Source organism: Schistocerca gregaria, chromosome 6 (assembly GCF_023897955.1).
Source record: "Schistocerca gregaria isolate iqSchGreg1 chromosome 6, iqSchGreg1.2, whole genome shotgun sequence".
NCBI classification, from domain to species: Eukaryota; Metazoa; Arthropoda; class Insecta; order Orthoptera; family Acrididae; genus Schistocerca; species Schistocerca gregaria.
Genome location: NC_064925.1, coordinates 74,741,367 through 74,758,118, shown reverse-complemented (window position 1 = coordinate 74,758,118; position 16,752 = coordinate 74,741,367).

Below are 16,752 nucleotides of genomic sequence, written 5' to 3'. Positions count from 1 at the left end.
CCTACAAATCATGCAGTTTCAGATAAGTTCACGCCGTCACAATCTGCTCTCGATCAAACTCAGATCGTTCGCCTTCCGAATCTACACATGGACAGCAAGCTGACTGATACTACATGCACCTTGTGTGTGTCTGACTGCAAGTTATTTCTCGTGAGGTAACTAGCTCTGCATATAACGAAGAAATTGAAGGAATGTATGATGAAATAAAAGAAATTATTCAGATAGTAAAGGGTGATGAAAATTTAATAGTCATAGGTGACTGGAATTCGGCAGTAGGAAAAGGGATAGAAGGAAACGTAGTAGGTGAATATGGATTGGGGCTAAGAAATGAAAGAGGAACCCGCCTGGTAGAATTTTGCACAGAGCACAACTTAATCATAGCTAATACTTGGTTTAAGAATCATGAAAGAAGGCTGTATACTTGGAAGAACCCTGGAGATACTAAAAGGTATCAGATAGATTATATAATTGTAAGACAGAGTTTTAGGAACCAAGTTTTAAATTGTAGGACATTTCCAGGGGCAGATGTGACCACAATCTATTGGATATGACCTGTAGATTAAAACTGAAGAAACTGCAAAAGGAGGGAACTTAAGGAGATATGACCTGGATAAACTGAAAGAACCAGAGGTTGTACAGAGTTTCAGGGAGAGCATAAGGGAACAATTGACAGGAATGAGGGAAACAAATACAGTAGAAGAAGAATGGGTAGCTTTGAGGGATGAAGTAGTGAAGGCTGCAGAGGATCAAGTAGGTAAAAAGACAAGGGCTAGTAGAAATCCTTGGGTAACAGAAGAAATATTGAATTTCATTAATGAAAGGAGAAAATATAAAAATGCAATAAATGAAGCACGCAAAACGGAATACAAACGTCTCAAAAATGAGATCGACAGGAAGTGCAAAATTGCTAAGCAGGGATGGCTAGAGGACAAATGTAAGGATGTAGAGGCTTATCTCACTAGCGGTAAGATAGATACTGCCTACAGAAAAATTAAAGAGACCTTTGGAGATAAGAGAACCACTTGTATGAACATCAAGAGCTCAGATGGAAATCCAGTTCTAAGCAAAGAAGGGAAAGCAGAAAGGTGGAAGGAGTATATAGAGGGTCTATACAAGGGCGATGTACTTGAGGACAATATTATGGAAATGGAAGAGGATGTGGATGAAGATGAAATGGGAGATACGATACTGCGTGAAGAGTTTGACAGAGCACTGAAAGACCTAAGTCGAAACAAGGCCCCCGGAGTAGACAACATTCCATTGGAACTACTCACGGCCTTGGGAGAGCCAGACCTGACAAAACTCTACCATCTGGTGAACAAGATGTATGAAACAGGCGAAATACCCGCAGATTTCAAGAAGAATATTATAATTCCAATCCCAATGAAATCAGGTGTTGACAGATGTGAAAATTACCCAACAATCAGTTTAATAAGCCACAGCTGCAAAATACTAACATGAATTCTTTACAGACGAATGGAAAAACTAGTAGAAGCCGACCTCGGGGAAGATCAGTTTGGATTCCGTAGAAATGTTGGAACACGTGAGGCAATACTGACCTTACGACTTATCTTAGAAGAAACCAACGTTTCTAGCGTTCGTAGACTTAGAGAAAGCTTTTGACAATGTTGACTGGAATACTCTATTTCAAATTCTAAAGGTGGGGGGTAAAATACAGGGAGCGAAAGGCTATTTACAATTTGTACAGAAATTAGATGGCAGTTATAAGAGTCGAGGGACATGAAAGGGAAGCAGTTGTTGGGAAGGGAGTAAGACGGGGTTGTAGCCTCTCCCCGAAGTTATTCAATATGTAAATTGAGCAAGCAGTAAAGGAAACAAAAGAAAAATTCGGAGTAGGTATTAAAATTCATGGAGAAGAAATAAAAACTTTGAGGTTCGCCGATGACATTGTAATTCTGTCAGAGACAGCAAAGGACTTGGAAGAGCAGTTGAACGGAATGGACAGTGTCTTGAAAGGAGGATATAAGATGAACATCAACAAAAACAAAACGAGGATAATGGTATGCAGTCAAATTAAATCGCGTGATGCTGAGGGAATTAGATTAGGAAATGAGACACTTAAAGTAGTAAAGGAGTTTTGCTATTTAGGGAGTAAAATAACTGATGATGGTCGAAGTAGAGAGGATATAAAATGTAGACTGCCAATGGCAAGGAAATGTTTTCTGAAGAAGAGAAATTTGTTAACATCGAGTGTAGATTTAAGTGTCAGGAAGTCGTTTCTGAAAGTATTTTTATGGAGTGTAGACTTGTATGGAAGTGAAACTTGGACGATAACTAGTTTGGACAAGAAGAGAATAGAAGCTTTCGAAATGTGGTGCTACAGAAGAATGCTGAAGATTAGATGGGTAGATCACATAACTAATGAGGAAGTATTGAATAGGATTGGGGAGAAGAGAAGTTTGTGGCACAACTTGACCAGAAGAAGGGATCGGTTGGTAGAACATGTTCTGAGGCATCAAGGGATCACCATTTTAGTATTGGAGGTCAGTGTGGAGGGTAAAAATCATAGAGGAAGACCAAGAGATGAATACACTAAGCAGATTCAGAAGGATGTAGGTTGCAGTAGGTACTGGGAGATGAAGAAGCTTGCACAGGATAGAGTAGCATGGAGAGGTGTCATAATATTCTGGCAGTTCAGTGTACACTGACTATGGAAGTGTAAGTTATGTACTTTATCTTACACCATGTGTTTATTGTTTGAATTTCATGTTTATAGACAACATTTCTGTGTGAATTTTTTTTGCTTCAAATTCTTGATATTTCAATGTTCTTGTTTATCTGTCGGGTCTTGTGAGCTATACATACCTCTTTTACAGGCATGAAATTTACACCGACGACAATTGCGTAACACAGTAACATTTTCCGCCCTCTCCCGGCGTTTTGTTTCTTATTCATTCGAAACGAAAAATTAAATTAGTTAAACTGTTGCAGCGTAGCAGTTTCAAAGAAGAACTGGGTCTCCTCGCAGACATTCCCAAGCTTGGACACATCAGAATGGTGACAACACATTCATAAGATCTTTTCCCCACCCAGCAAGCTCTTCTCGGATGACTGGCTTTACTATGGATTTGATTAAAGGATTCAGGCTAATCCTGGAAATGATTTCGTGGAACAGTACGACTGATATTGAGAAACGTGATGCCTTCGCTTGTGAAACAGCAAAAATATATTCAGATTTTTATATCTGGTATCCTATGCCGCCAGTTCTTCACAATATACATAAATGACCTGGTGGATGACATCGGAAGTTCACTGAGGCTTTTTGCAGATGATGCTGTGGTGTATCGAGAGGTCGTAACAATGGAAAATTGTACTGAAATGCAGGAGGATCTGCAGCGAATTGACGCATGGTGCAGGGAATGGCAATTGAATCTCAATGTAGACAAGTGTAATGTGCTGCGAATACATAGAAAGATAGATCCCTTATCATTTAGCTACAATATAGCAGGTCACCAACTGGAAGCAGTTAATTCCATAAATTATCTGGGAGTAGGCATTAGTAGTGATATAAAGTTGATCGTCGGTAAAGCAGATGCCAGACTGAGATTCATTGGAAAAATCGTAAGGAAATGCATTCCGAAAACAAAGGAAGTAGGTTACAGTACGCTTGTTCGCCCACTGCTTGAATACTGCTCAGCAGTGTGGGATCCGTACCAGATTGGGTTGATAGAAGAGATAGAGAAGATCCAACGGAGAGCAACGCGCTTCGTTACAGGATCATTTAGTAATCGCGAAAGCGTTACGGAGATGATAGATAAACTCCAGTGGAAGACTCTGCAGGAGAGACGCTTAGTAACTCGGTAAGGGCTTTTGTTAAAGTTTCGAGAACATACCTTCACCGAAGAGTCAAGCAGTATACTGCTCCCTCCTAAGAGACCATTAGGATAAATTCAGAGAGATTAGAGCCCACACAGAGGCATAACGACAATCTTTCTTTCCACGAACAATACGAGACTGGAATAGGAGGGAGAACCGATAGAGGTACTAAGTATACCCTCCGCTACACACCGTCAGGTGGCTTGCGGAGTATGGATGTAGATGTAGATGTAGAGGTTTAATGCATGGTGCCGAAATCATATCTTAAGCATTTCTTCCTATAGGCCAAATGTCGAAGGAAGCAGCTGAGACTCGCAACAAGCAGATGGGGCAATACAGAATAAATTGTGCGGGTAAATGATAAGGTGTGGATTGCGACAGACATGTTCTACACACATTCTTACTACGTTCACACCCGTATTTCTGTTGTAATACACCAAGACATCATTTGAAAAGTGCCCCATTTTCCCAAGAGGCAGTCAGTCTAATTGAAGGGCTTATTTCAGTAGTGGTACAAATCCATTTTTGTTCATATTGATATACAGAGTCCTAAAGTTAAATGAGCGCTGAAAAATCTGCTGTTGAGAGACCAGAAATATTCAAGCATATGGCTTCTTGCTAGAGATGAACCTTTCTTTCTGTTTGTTTCAATCATTAATTGCAGAAGTATTATAGGCAGAAAAGTGAAGGTTATGGATTTGTACCACTATTGAAATAAGCCCTTCAATTGTCGCTAACACATCGTCTTTACCTCTTGGTGAAAATGGTAGCAGCGAAACTATAGCAGAAGGGAAAGATGATGGAGAGGACGATAAGCAAAACAGTTTCTCAGTGAATAACGATGTACTGTAACACATAGTTTGCATGTCGACATTGTCTATTTTGTTAACAAACATAAATTAATGTCGAACAGTATATTTCATTTGGTCCTATTGCGAAAAAAGCATAAAACAATGTCGATTGTTTTTCATTTATATCTACGTGGATACTCTGCAAATCGCATTTAAGTGCCTGGCAGAGAGTTCATCGAACCACCTTCAAAATTCTCTATTATTCCAATCTCGTATAGCGCGCGGAAAGAACGAACACTTATATCTTTCCGTGCGATCTCCGATTTCACTTATTTTATCATGGTGATCGTTTCTCCCTATGGAGGTCGGCGTCAACAAAATATTTTGGTGATTAGAATTTCGTGAGAAACGCCTTTGTTTTAATGATGTCCGTTCCAAATCCTGTATCATTTCAGTGACAATCTCTCCCCTATTTCGCACTAATACAAAACGTGCTGCGCTTCTTTGAACTTTTTCGATGTACTACGTCAATCCCATCTGATAAGAAACCCACACTGGGCATCAGTATTCTAAAAGAGGACGGACAACAGTAGCAGGCAGTCTCCTTAGTAGATCTGTTACATTTCCTAAGTGTCCTGCCAATAAAACGCAGTCTTTGGATAGCCTTCCCCACAAGATTTCTGTGTGTTCGTTCTAATTTAAGTTGTTCGTAATTGTGTTTCCTAGGTATTTAGTTGAATTTACGGCCTTTAGATTTGACTGATTGACCGTGTAACCGAAGTTCAACGGACTCCTTTCAGCAATGGTGTATATGACCTTTCCGTTATTTACGGTCAATTGCCAATTTTCGCACCATTCATATATCTTTTCTAAATCATTCTGCAATTTGTTTTGATCCTCTGATGACTTTACCAGAAGATAAACAACCAAAAAACCTAAGACGACTGCTCAGATAGATGAGGGACAGCAAAGGGCGCGTAACACTACCTTGCGGAACGCCAGAAATCACTTCTGTTTTACTCGATTACTTTCAATTAATTATTATGAACTGTGACGTCTCTCACAGGAGATCACGTATTCTGTCATTTAACTGAGACGATATTCCATAGGCACGCAATTACTATCAAAGCCTTCAGGAAATCCAGAAATGCGGAATCAACTTGATATTCCTTGTCGAAAGCACTCAACACTTCATGCGAGTAAAGAGCTACTTGTGTTTCACAAGACCGATGTTTTCTAAATCTGTGTTGATTGTGTTTCCATAGACGGTTTTCCTCTAGATAATTCGTAATGTTCTAAAACATTATATGTTTCAAAATCTTGCTTTTTCAGTGCAAATACTCCTACTTGCGTATACTGTGGCCTGGCTGTGAGCAAGTTAGCGCGTAGAGTCAGGAGAATATGGCAAGAGAGGCTGGGTGCTTACAGACGCAAACGACCACTTTTTATTCGTTCATAAAACGTATGGGATAGGTCAGAAAATTACCATCAGTGCTACAAAGTAACCTCGAAACTGCACTGTAGAGTGGCTTCAGGAAGATATATGACGTAGTTAGAATCCCCATTCCGTCGAAAAGTTTTCCCCAACGGGTTCACGTAACTTGACGCTGCAGAGTTCGGTGCTAAAGACGGTGTTTCCGTCATATCTAGTGCCTCATTCCGCCAGGTGGGTCTCTAGGATTCCCCGAAACGACCGCGCCTCGCCTCCCGGCTGCAGGGCGGGGAATGCCAGCCAGTTATGCAGTGTAGCGAGGAACCCGCGGGATTTCCAAGGCCCCAGCCGACTCCAGCCGGCGCCGAGTCACGGCAGCCGGCGGCGGGTTCTGGAATCCGGATCTGCTCCGGGCGGCTGTTCTGTGGATGCGCGCGGTTTAAGGCCCTGCCACTGTGCGACGTCTGCAGAGCGGTAGCAGGCAAGGGGTGGGAGCCCATACAGGCACTCTGAGTACACGGCACGCATCCGACTGCCGCGGGTGACTCAGCGTAAGGTCTGAGCATTCAAAGGTTCTGGCTGCGCGAATCGAGATACACCTCGTCATCATCATCTCCGCTTTCAGGAAAGAGGCCTGGTGCCTGTTCCGTTTACGTGCGTAAGCCTCATTTGCGCCATCTCTTCTTGCGTCTTTAAAGACTTCTTTCTCCTTTCAGTTCGTACTTCATGGCTTGCAGTGACAATCACCACAATTAAATTTGTTCTGCCCAAGTTTTACAGGCATACGTGCTTGACATGACTACGAAGTCTTTGGCGACGGAGTCCTTGCATAAAAAGCCCTCGGGTTACTTGCCGCGTCAAACTTGGATAAAATCCCGAGCTTTCGATGACTACCTCCGTCATCTTCGCCAGGAGTCAAACTGACTGTAGTGGGCCGGTGAGGCTTTTATAAGCAGTGGACGGCTTCTGACTGGCTGGATGACGTCATGGTGAAAACGGCGCGTACGGAGGTGGCGGCCTCTACTATGTCCTCCAATTATTATTTTTTATTTTATTTTATTTATTTATTTATTTATTTATTTATTTTTTGAGGTGGTGGTGCTGATGTCTGATCAACTTCGTTGATTTTTACTTCTGTAGGGAATGGAAAGGGTAAAAATTTTCGCTTTATTTATTTATTCTTCTTTCAGCTTTAGTTTTGGCACGCAGAAGGGTCCTTTAACTCGCTACTTTTGGTGTGTGTTTGAAAACATGTGTGTAGAGATGCTAAAGGACTTTATGTCCTTAAATTATGGAGAATTACGTAGGGATAAAATTTACGGAGGCTCAAATACTATCGCCTTCGGTACTTTATATTAGTGGTTGCGTAAGAGTTCTACCGTACCTGCTGTGGTGACTTATGGTGTACTGTCGCGTATCGTGCCCAACTTCCGAAACAAGGTTCGTGCCTCCTCCTTGCCCTTGTCTGAGAGGTAAGATTCACTTAAGGCTCGATGAATATCATGATTCCGGATCCACCGCTGGGCTCCAGTGATCCATCGTTGGCATCTGCTTTGTACAACCTGTAACTTCTTGTAGTTAGTGGCACACGTAGTACCTCAGATGGTCGATCCATACAAAATAGATGGTTCGACTGTGGCGTGGTACAACTGGAGTTTCGTGCGTTGGCTGAGGTACGAGCGCTTCAGTAATGGGAAGAGAGCTCCCAGCATTTTGAGGCCTAGATTTTGTTTGCGCGCTTTATCCAGCGTTGTTTACAGCGCCATCCACCGCAACAGGCTGAGAACAGCGAAGAATGTAAGAAGTCGCCCTCTGCGCTCTTTCTTTATCAACTGCGCGCTTCCATGCGTTGCTGAGTGCATATCCGGTGTCAATGTTGAAATTATTTTCACATATCTAATTTCAACTGCTTCCCTGATGACAGAGTCCCAATAGTTTGAAGTGTGAGCAAGTATTCTTGTTTCATCGAATAGAATCTTATGTTTATTTTTAAACTGTGCTCAGCCCCCTCTCATTTTTCTAGATACCTGTATTTCAGGTGATGCTGATGTTCCACACAGCGATCGGCAACAGTTCTTATAGACCGGTGAGGCTTCTGGTTTTATAAGCAGTACATTCCTCGCAGTTCTCCGAAGGTTGCAATGGATGGCGCTGCAAGCAACGCGGGCTAAAGTACGCAAACAAAATCTATGGACGTAGAGGCCGCCACCTCCGCACGTGCCGTTTACACCGTGACGTCATCCAGCCAATTAGAAGCCGTCTACTGCTTCTAAAAGCGGAAGCCTCACAGGTCCACGACAGTCAGTTTTACCCCTGACGAAGATGACGGAGGTAGTCATCGAAAGCTCGGAATTTTATCCAAATTTGACGCGGCAAGTAAACCGAGAACTTTTTATGCACAAGTGCGTGACGTTTAGATAACTGTGAATCTATAACACAGCGCTAATACTGAGCTATTTAACTTCATTGTATTCAAGGAACGCTATTTATTCAGTTTCTGTATTATTTATGGTAAGTTTCTGATCTCGTGGCCTAGTGGCACAGAGTGTGCCTAGAAAGCGAGAGGTTTCGGAATCGAATCTCATTCAGCTGCTCAACGACGTGAGGAGCCGCCAGAAATGACTTGTAGTTTAGGTTCTACATTAAACTACCGATAGCCCTTCCCCCGTGGTATAACTAGGATAGATGAGGGACACGCAGTTCAGCGAAGTGGTTTCCAACTGAATGCGCCCTGCCATTTATCCAAACGAAATTAGAATTTTACTTCCACTTGGAAGATACCACGACAGACTTCCATCCTACCCTCCAATGAGCTCTCACTTGACACTGAGGTCGCAAATGGCGGTGGTTAGCGGGTAGAGGAGTTCACGCCATTGCGCGTCTGACTCGGAGCTGTGCTTAAAGTACACTACTGGCCATTAAAATTGCTACAACAAGAAGATGACGTGTTTAGGATTTTATGTTGGTAGCGCCACGTAGTGCTTTGTATGAAAATCGATGACTGCGCTGTGTGGAGTCCGTGGCTGGTTGGACTCATTGTTGGACTATTCGCTTGTGTAGTGTTGGGCCGTCGGATATGAACAGCGCGTAGCGTTGTGCAGTTGGAGGTGAGCCGCCAGCAGTGGTGGACGTCGAGAGAGAGATTGCGGAGTTTTGAGAGGTTACTATAAGCGTACGATCTACACGTGTGTCCGACAGAAAAAGGAAATTTGTAAAGATGGAGCTAATGAATTACATATATAAGACTTCTGAACATTATTAAGGTAAATACATTGTTTGTTCTCTATTAAAATCTTTCATTTGCTAACTACGCCTGTCAGTAGTTAGTGCCTTCAGTAGTTAGAATCTTTTATTTAGCCGGCAGTAGTGGTGCTCGCTGTATTGCAGTAGTTCGAGTAACGAAGATTTTTGTGAGGTAAGTGATTCATGAAAGGTATAGGTTATTGTTAGTCAGGGCCATTCTTTTGTAGGGATTATTGAAAATCAGATTGCGTTGAGCTAAAAATATTGTGTGTCAGTTTAGTGATGATCAGAATAAATAAAGAGTGAACTGTCTGAGTACGTTCAGTTTTACTCAGCTGTCTTGCTATCAAATAACGTAGAAGTTTACTAGCACAGTCATTCATAATTTTTCTATGGGGACGTTATACACTAATGCGTAAATTAAATACACTGACGGAAAAAAATTTGCAACAACTAAATAATAATTAATGTAAAGTAGTAGTAGTTTGGAAACAGATTTGTCTAGGTAACTTATTCAAATGATTAACATTGCAAGATCAGATATTATTGTAAGCGTGAGACAAGCCACTGAGAATGTGAAATGCTGCTACACTAACAACCGGTGCGTACATTATCTTGTACAGGTGCCAGATGTCAGTTTGTAGCCGGCCGGTGTGGCCGTGCGGTTCTAGGCGCTTCGGTCAGGAACTGCGTGACCGCTACGGTCGCAGGTTCGAATCCTGCCTCGGGCATGTATGTGTGTGATGTCCTTAGATTAGTTAAGTTTAACGAGTTCTAAGTTTAGGGGACTGATGACCTCAGATGTTGAGTCCCATAGTGCTCAGAGCCATTTGAATCATTTTTGCCATCAGTTTGTAGGCTGGGGTTCCACGCCCAGAGTTGTCGTTCGATAATGTTCCATATGTGCTCGACTGGAAACAGATCTGGTGATCGCGCAGGCCAAAACAACATGTCGACACTTTATAGAACATGTTGGGTTACAACAGCTATATATGGGCGAGCGTTATCCTGTTAGAAACCACTCCCTGGAATGCTGTTCATGAATGGCTGCACAACAGCTAGAGTCGCAAGACTGATGCAAATATTTGCAGTCAGGGTGCAAGGAGAAGAAGCGACGAGAGAGCTTCTTCAAACTGGTTCAAATGGCTCTGAGCACTATGGGACTTAACATCTATGGTCATTAGTCTCCTAGAACGTAGAACTACTTAAACCCAACTAACCTAAGGACATCACACACATCCAGGCCCGAGGCAGGATTCGAACCTGCGACCGTTGCGGTCAAGCGGTTCCAGCCTGAAGCGCCTAGAACCGCACGGCCACAAGGGCCGGCAGAGTGCTCCTGCTACCATACGAAAGCGTACCCCAAACCATAACTCGAGGTGTAAGTCCAGTATGTGTAGCACACAGACTGGTTGACTGCAGGCCCTCGGCTGGGCTCTTTCTGTCCAACACACGACCATGAGTACGACTGAGGCAGAACCAGCTTTCATCAGATACCACTACAGACTTCCATCCTACCCTCCAATGAGCTCTCACTTAACACTGAGGTGGCAAATGGCGGTGGTTAGCGGGTAGTGGAACTCACGCCATTGGGCGTCTGACTCGGAGCTGTGCTTAAAGTACACTACTGGCCATTAAAATTGCTACAATACGAAAATGACGTGCTATAGACGTGAAATTTAACAGACAGGAAGAAGATGCTGTGATATGCGAATGATTAGGTTTTCAGAGCATCCACACAAGTTTGGCGCCGGTGGCGACACCTACAACGTGCTGACATGAGGAAAGTTTCCAACCGATTTCTCATACACAAACAACAGTTGACCGGCGTTGCCTGGTGAAGCGTTGTTGTGATGCCTCGTGTTAGGAGGAGAAATGCGTAACATCACGTTTTCGACTTTGATAAAGGTCGCATTGTAGCTTGTCGCTATTGCAGTTTATCGTATCGCGACATTGCTGCTCGCGTTGGTCGACATCCAATGACTGTTAGAAGAATATGAAATCGGTGGGTTCAGGAGGGTAGTACGGAAGGCCGTGCTGGATCCCAACGGCCTCGTATCACTAACAGTCGAGATGACAGCCATCTTGTCCGCATGGCTGTAACGGATAGTGCAGCCACGTCTCGATCTCTGAGTCAACAGATGGGGACTTTTGCAAGACAACCATCTGCACGAACAGTTCGACGACGTTTGCAGCAGCATGGACTATCAGCTCGGGGAACATGGCGGCGGTTATCCTTGACGCTGCATCACAGAGAGGAGCGCCTGCGATGACGTACTCAACGACGAACCTGGGTGCACGAATAGCAAAACATCATTTTTTCGGATGAATCCAGGTTCTGTTTACAGCCATCATCACGGTCGCATCCGTGTTTGGCGACATCGCATTGGAAGCGTGTATTCGTCATCACCATACTGGAGTATGGTATGGGGTGCGATTGATTACACGTCTCGGTCACCTCTTGATTGCTTTGACGGCACTTTGAAGAGTGGACAGTACATTTCAGATGTGTTACGACCCGTGGCTATACCCTTCATTTGATCCCTGCGAAACCCTACATTTCAGCAGGACATTGCACGAGTGCATGTTGCAGGTCCTGTACAGGCCTTTCTGGATACAGAAAACGTTCGACTGCTGCACTGGCCAGCATATTCCCCAGATCTCTCACCATCTGAAAACGTCTGGTCAATGGTGGCCGAGCAACTGGTTTGTCACAATACGGCAGTCAGTACTCTTGGTATCGTGTTGAAGCTGCGTGGACAGTTGTACCTGCACACGCCATCCAAGCTTTGTTTGACTCAATGCCCAGACGTATTAAGGTCGTTATTAAGGCCAGAGGTGGTTGTTATGGGTACTGCTCAGGATCTATGTACCCAAATTGCGTGAAAATGTAATCACAATAACTAGGTTTGGGTCTTAGCAGTCAGCACTTTCTTCGTTTCCCAAAATAGTTATGGGGGTATATCCCTGCTGGATATTACTTATAAAATTTTTTCCAAGGTTCTCTATTTCAGAATTAATAAACAGCTTGATGGTGAACTAGGCGAACATCAAGGAGGCTTTCGTCCATCACGAAGCCGTCCTGATCAAATTATTAGTCTCAAATGGATAATGAAACATCAAAAGGTCAGGAACAAGAAACTAGTGATCACGTTTGTCGGTTTTAGAAAAGCCTACAATAGTATCCATCGTGAATATCTTCTGTCAATTCCTAAAGAATTCGGTTTACATCAGAAACTTGTGAATCTCGTTGCAGTCACCCTTCGAAACACTAAAGCTAGAGTAAGGTTCAGAAATGAATTCTCTGAACTTCTTGAGATTCATACTGGCCTTCGACAAGGCGATGGATTGTCTCCATTACTGTTCAATTGTGTGCTGGAGAAAATCATGCTTGAATGGAACAAGGTATGCGCACGATCTGTTAAGATTGGAAGAAAGATTCGACTTAACTGCCTTGCAATTGCAGATGATTGGCGCTGTTGGCAAACAATATTGATGAAGCAAAGTTTCAGATAGAAGAACTAGAACGATTAGCGGCAAAAGTCGGATTGCAAATTTCGTTTGAGAAAACAGATATAATGCCCAGCTTTCCAGTTGACACATCCCATATCATACGCCATAATGATCAAGAAATTAAGGTAGTAACAAAGTTTAAATATCTTGGTGATTATTACCTGGAATGTTAATGAAAGGGCATCAATAGATAGTAGAACATTAAAACTTCAGCGAACGCAGACAACCACGTGGTCAACCTAGAAAAAACGATCTCTCTCAATAGATGCTAAATTTCGACATTACTTCTCCGTCGTTAAACCGGAAGCAACGTATGCAGATGAAACACTATTCAGACTAAATACTCAGGCAACAACTGACAAATTGCAGAAAGTTTATAGAAGAATACTCCGAACAGTTATCACTAAGAAACACCAAGTTAATGGGCAGTGGACACTTTTGCCCAATTCAGTAGTGTATAAAGAAATTGAATCCATTATTGACACAATGCGGAAAAGCAGGATTGCGTTTTTCGGCCACGTATCTCGCCTACCAAATACTAGAATCCTGAAGCAACATTTTCACTACATCTGGAACAGTGAAACCAGTACAAAGTCATCTGGATGAACTGAACATCACCACACTCCAGATTCTACAAAGAGAAGAGAAACTGCTTATGAAGAACAGATCACGCGGCTGGCATTCAAACCATGAGAACGGAAGAAGTATGTCATATCTGCAGAAGAACGCGCAGCCAGATCACAGCGAATGAAGAAGTTTTGGGAAACGGAGAAATGCCTTTGTTATAAATGTAATATAAGGGGCAGTCTTGTAGTCAGACCGAAAAACATAAGTAAACTGTCTGTTATTTTAAAAGTAACCACCATAACTGTTAATATACAGAGTGTTTCAAAAGGTAAGATGCAACATTAGTGTGTTGTAGCATCCAATCTAATTAAGATATTCACACCATGTTTGTTGTACGTGACACAGTATCTCACGAAGTTTCTGTGCCATTCAGTCAACTTGAACATGCTTGCCTTTGGTGACATGCACAACATGCAGTTTGCTTTCAAGCTCTATCTACACTCAGTGCAGCACACCCGCGTAAAATATGGGAACCACAGCAACGATTCGGTTCTTTTAAATCGGTGGCCTAGATACCAGGCATTTGGTAGATCCTGTCCTTGACATACCCCCACAGAAATAAGTCCATCGGCGTAAAGACACACGACCTAGGAGGCCAAGGAATTGGACCACCCCCGACAATGTAGTGACATTAAAACGCCTTGTCCACAATAGCTCGTACAGTCTGAGTCCAATGTTGCGGTGCACCGTCCTGTTGGAAAACGACTGTGTCTTGACGGTCAGCCAGTTGTGGTAATGCAAACAGCTACAGCATATCGATCTAACTGTTTTTCCCTGAGAAAAAATGGTACCACAATGCGATTAATCGCCAAAAAAAAAACGACATAATCACTTTCGCGCTGTCACGTACCTCTTCCTTTAGAGTATGCACATTGATTGTGTTCCAGATAAGAAATTTGTGTTTGTTTACCTTAACATACACGTAGGCTGTTGCTTCGTCAGAAAATACTAGGTAGCTCAGAAATTTTAATCCTCCTCTGAAGGGTGAAGAACGTCCTCAGCAAACTGCATACGCTGTGACTTGTCATCTAGTTTCAGTGCGTGCAGCAGCTGCAGTCTGTAGGGATACAAGTGTGAACGTTTCCAAAGAACCCAGTGCACTGTCATGTCTCATAGTACTCAACTAATTTTAGAAAATTTTACTTACTTGTTTTGCCGTCCTCTGTGGCCGAGCAGTTCTGGGCGCTTCAATCCAGAATGGCGCGACTGCTACGGTCGCAGGTTCGAATCCTGCCTCGGGCGTGGATGTGTGTGATGTCCTTAGGTTAGTTAGGTTTAACTAGTTCCAAGTTCTAGGGTACTGATGACCTCAGATGTTAAGTCCCATAGTGCTCAGAGCCATTTAAACAAATTGAACTTACTTGTTTTCCAACTCTCTTTTTTCCGTGTAATTTGTCCATAACGGATCCAGATGAACTCCGTGACTGTTACTTTGTAGGGTATAGAATAATAGCCGCTATCGGTCACAATAGAACGTGATGTTATTAAACACATGATCAGTTTCGGGGTTTGCGTCCATCTTCAGGTGTAAATTCATGAACACGTTTCCATACTTAATGTTCGAGATCACTGTTTAAATAAAAAACAATGTGACAATGACTAAATTGACACAAATGAAGGTTTGGATGCGGCTAAGCGACATGTCTTGTGAAATATTATACTACAAACGTGCAGCTGGTGTTTTACATTATATTTTTCACCCTTTTTTATATAAAAACACTCGGTTTTACATATTAAATGTGTACTGGTCATCCATATTATGTCTTTGATAAAGGTAGTGGCACTTCAGATGTCAATAACTATAGAAAAACATGCACAGACACAACAGATTGATTGTTGTGATTGCATGTTTTTTCTGAAGTTACTTACCTTCAGCAGTATACTCATGTGAGTATATTGATGAGATGAGTTTCCTCAGAATATCGAGGAATTCAGAACTGAAGAAGGAATCAGGCAAACCAGTACTTGGTAGTTGCAGATGTAGTTTTAGCTCGCTAAAATACAATAATAAAGCAAATGTACATGACAACAGGAAATAAGTAGACCACTTTCGGTTTGCTGATGGCGTTGTGCTGTTTGTCTCGTGCGCGGATAAAGTTTTACATCGAGTTGAAGAATTTAACACATCAAGTTGACAGCATACCACAAAAAATTACAAGGAGGTAAAATGTACATTTCAGCAAACAACTGTCCAAATTAGCAATTTAATAGTGGATCCGTTGCTAAGTTTCGGTGTTCGGTGCAGTTGGAGACTTTAACTTGATGCACTGAGGAGAAATAGCCAGGAAAGGAAACTAGCCCTGAGTGGTTTTGGTCAGCTAATAAAGATTTTCAAAAACCAGCTTCCGACGTGTCTGTAAAGGAAAACCTGCAGTTAGTGTGTAACTCACGACGGTGAGCCAACTGACAGTTGGTGTGTATTTCCAGTTCTAAATCATGGCGATGAGATACAATGCGACGTATAATGATGAAAGTGTCCAAAAACTGAGGATAATTCAGATGGAAATTAAGATTTGCCTATTGTGAATTACGGAGCCGAGACAAAGAACTGCCGGGAGGAAACTGGAGATAAAGTAGTAACTATGACTGTAATAAAAATGATCCGAAGGGAGGTGGAACACGCAGCGAGATCAGTGGACGCTGTGACTGAAAGAGATAAGAAAAGGCCGAGAAACATTCGAATGGGGGATGTGGTGAGTTGACGGCTTGAGAAATCGCCGAATAACAACGTGGAAGCGAATGGCCAAAGGCCTTTATCTAGCAGCTGCTGTTGATAGTTAATCTGTTTCAGAAGTTAAAGCAAGTTCAATGAAGCTTTGTAAGCACAAGTAAAAAATCATATTGACCATGATACAAAACAAAAACACTCAACTTTTCTGAAAATTCAGTGAAATTCACAAAATATGTAGTCACTCTCATTCATTCAAATGGCTCTAAGCACTATGGGACTTAACATCTGAGGTCATCAGTCCCCTTGACTTACAACTACTTAAACCTAACTACCTAAGGACATCACACACATCCATGCGCAAGGCAGGATTCGAACCTGCGACCGTAGCAGCAGCGCGGTTCCGGACTGAAGCGCCTAGAACCGCTGGGCCACACCGGCCGGCTCTCATTAATTGATCTGATTTACTGATAGAACTGCACTGCCTTTAAAACACACTGCCTCCCAAAACCACATGATGATGAAGTGCCATATTCCTTGATAGAGCGTAGGGGACGATACGGGAGACCCGCTCCTCTGTACTAGGCAAGGTCCTAGTTGGTTTGCCATTGCCTTCCTCCGACCGTAATGGGAATGAATGA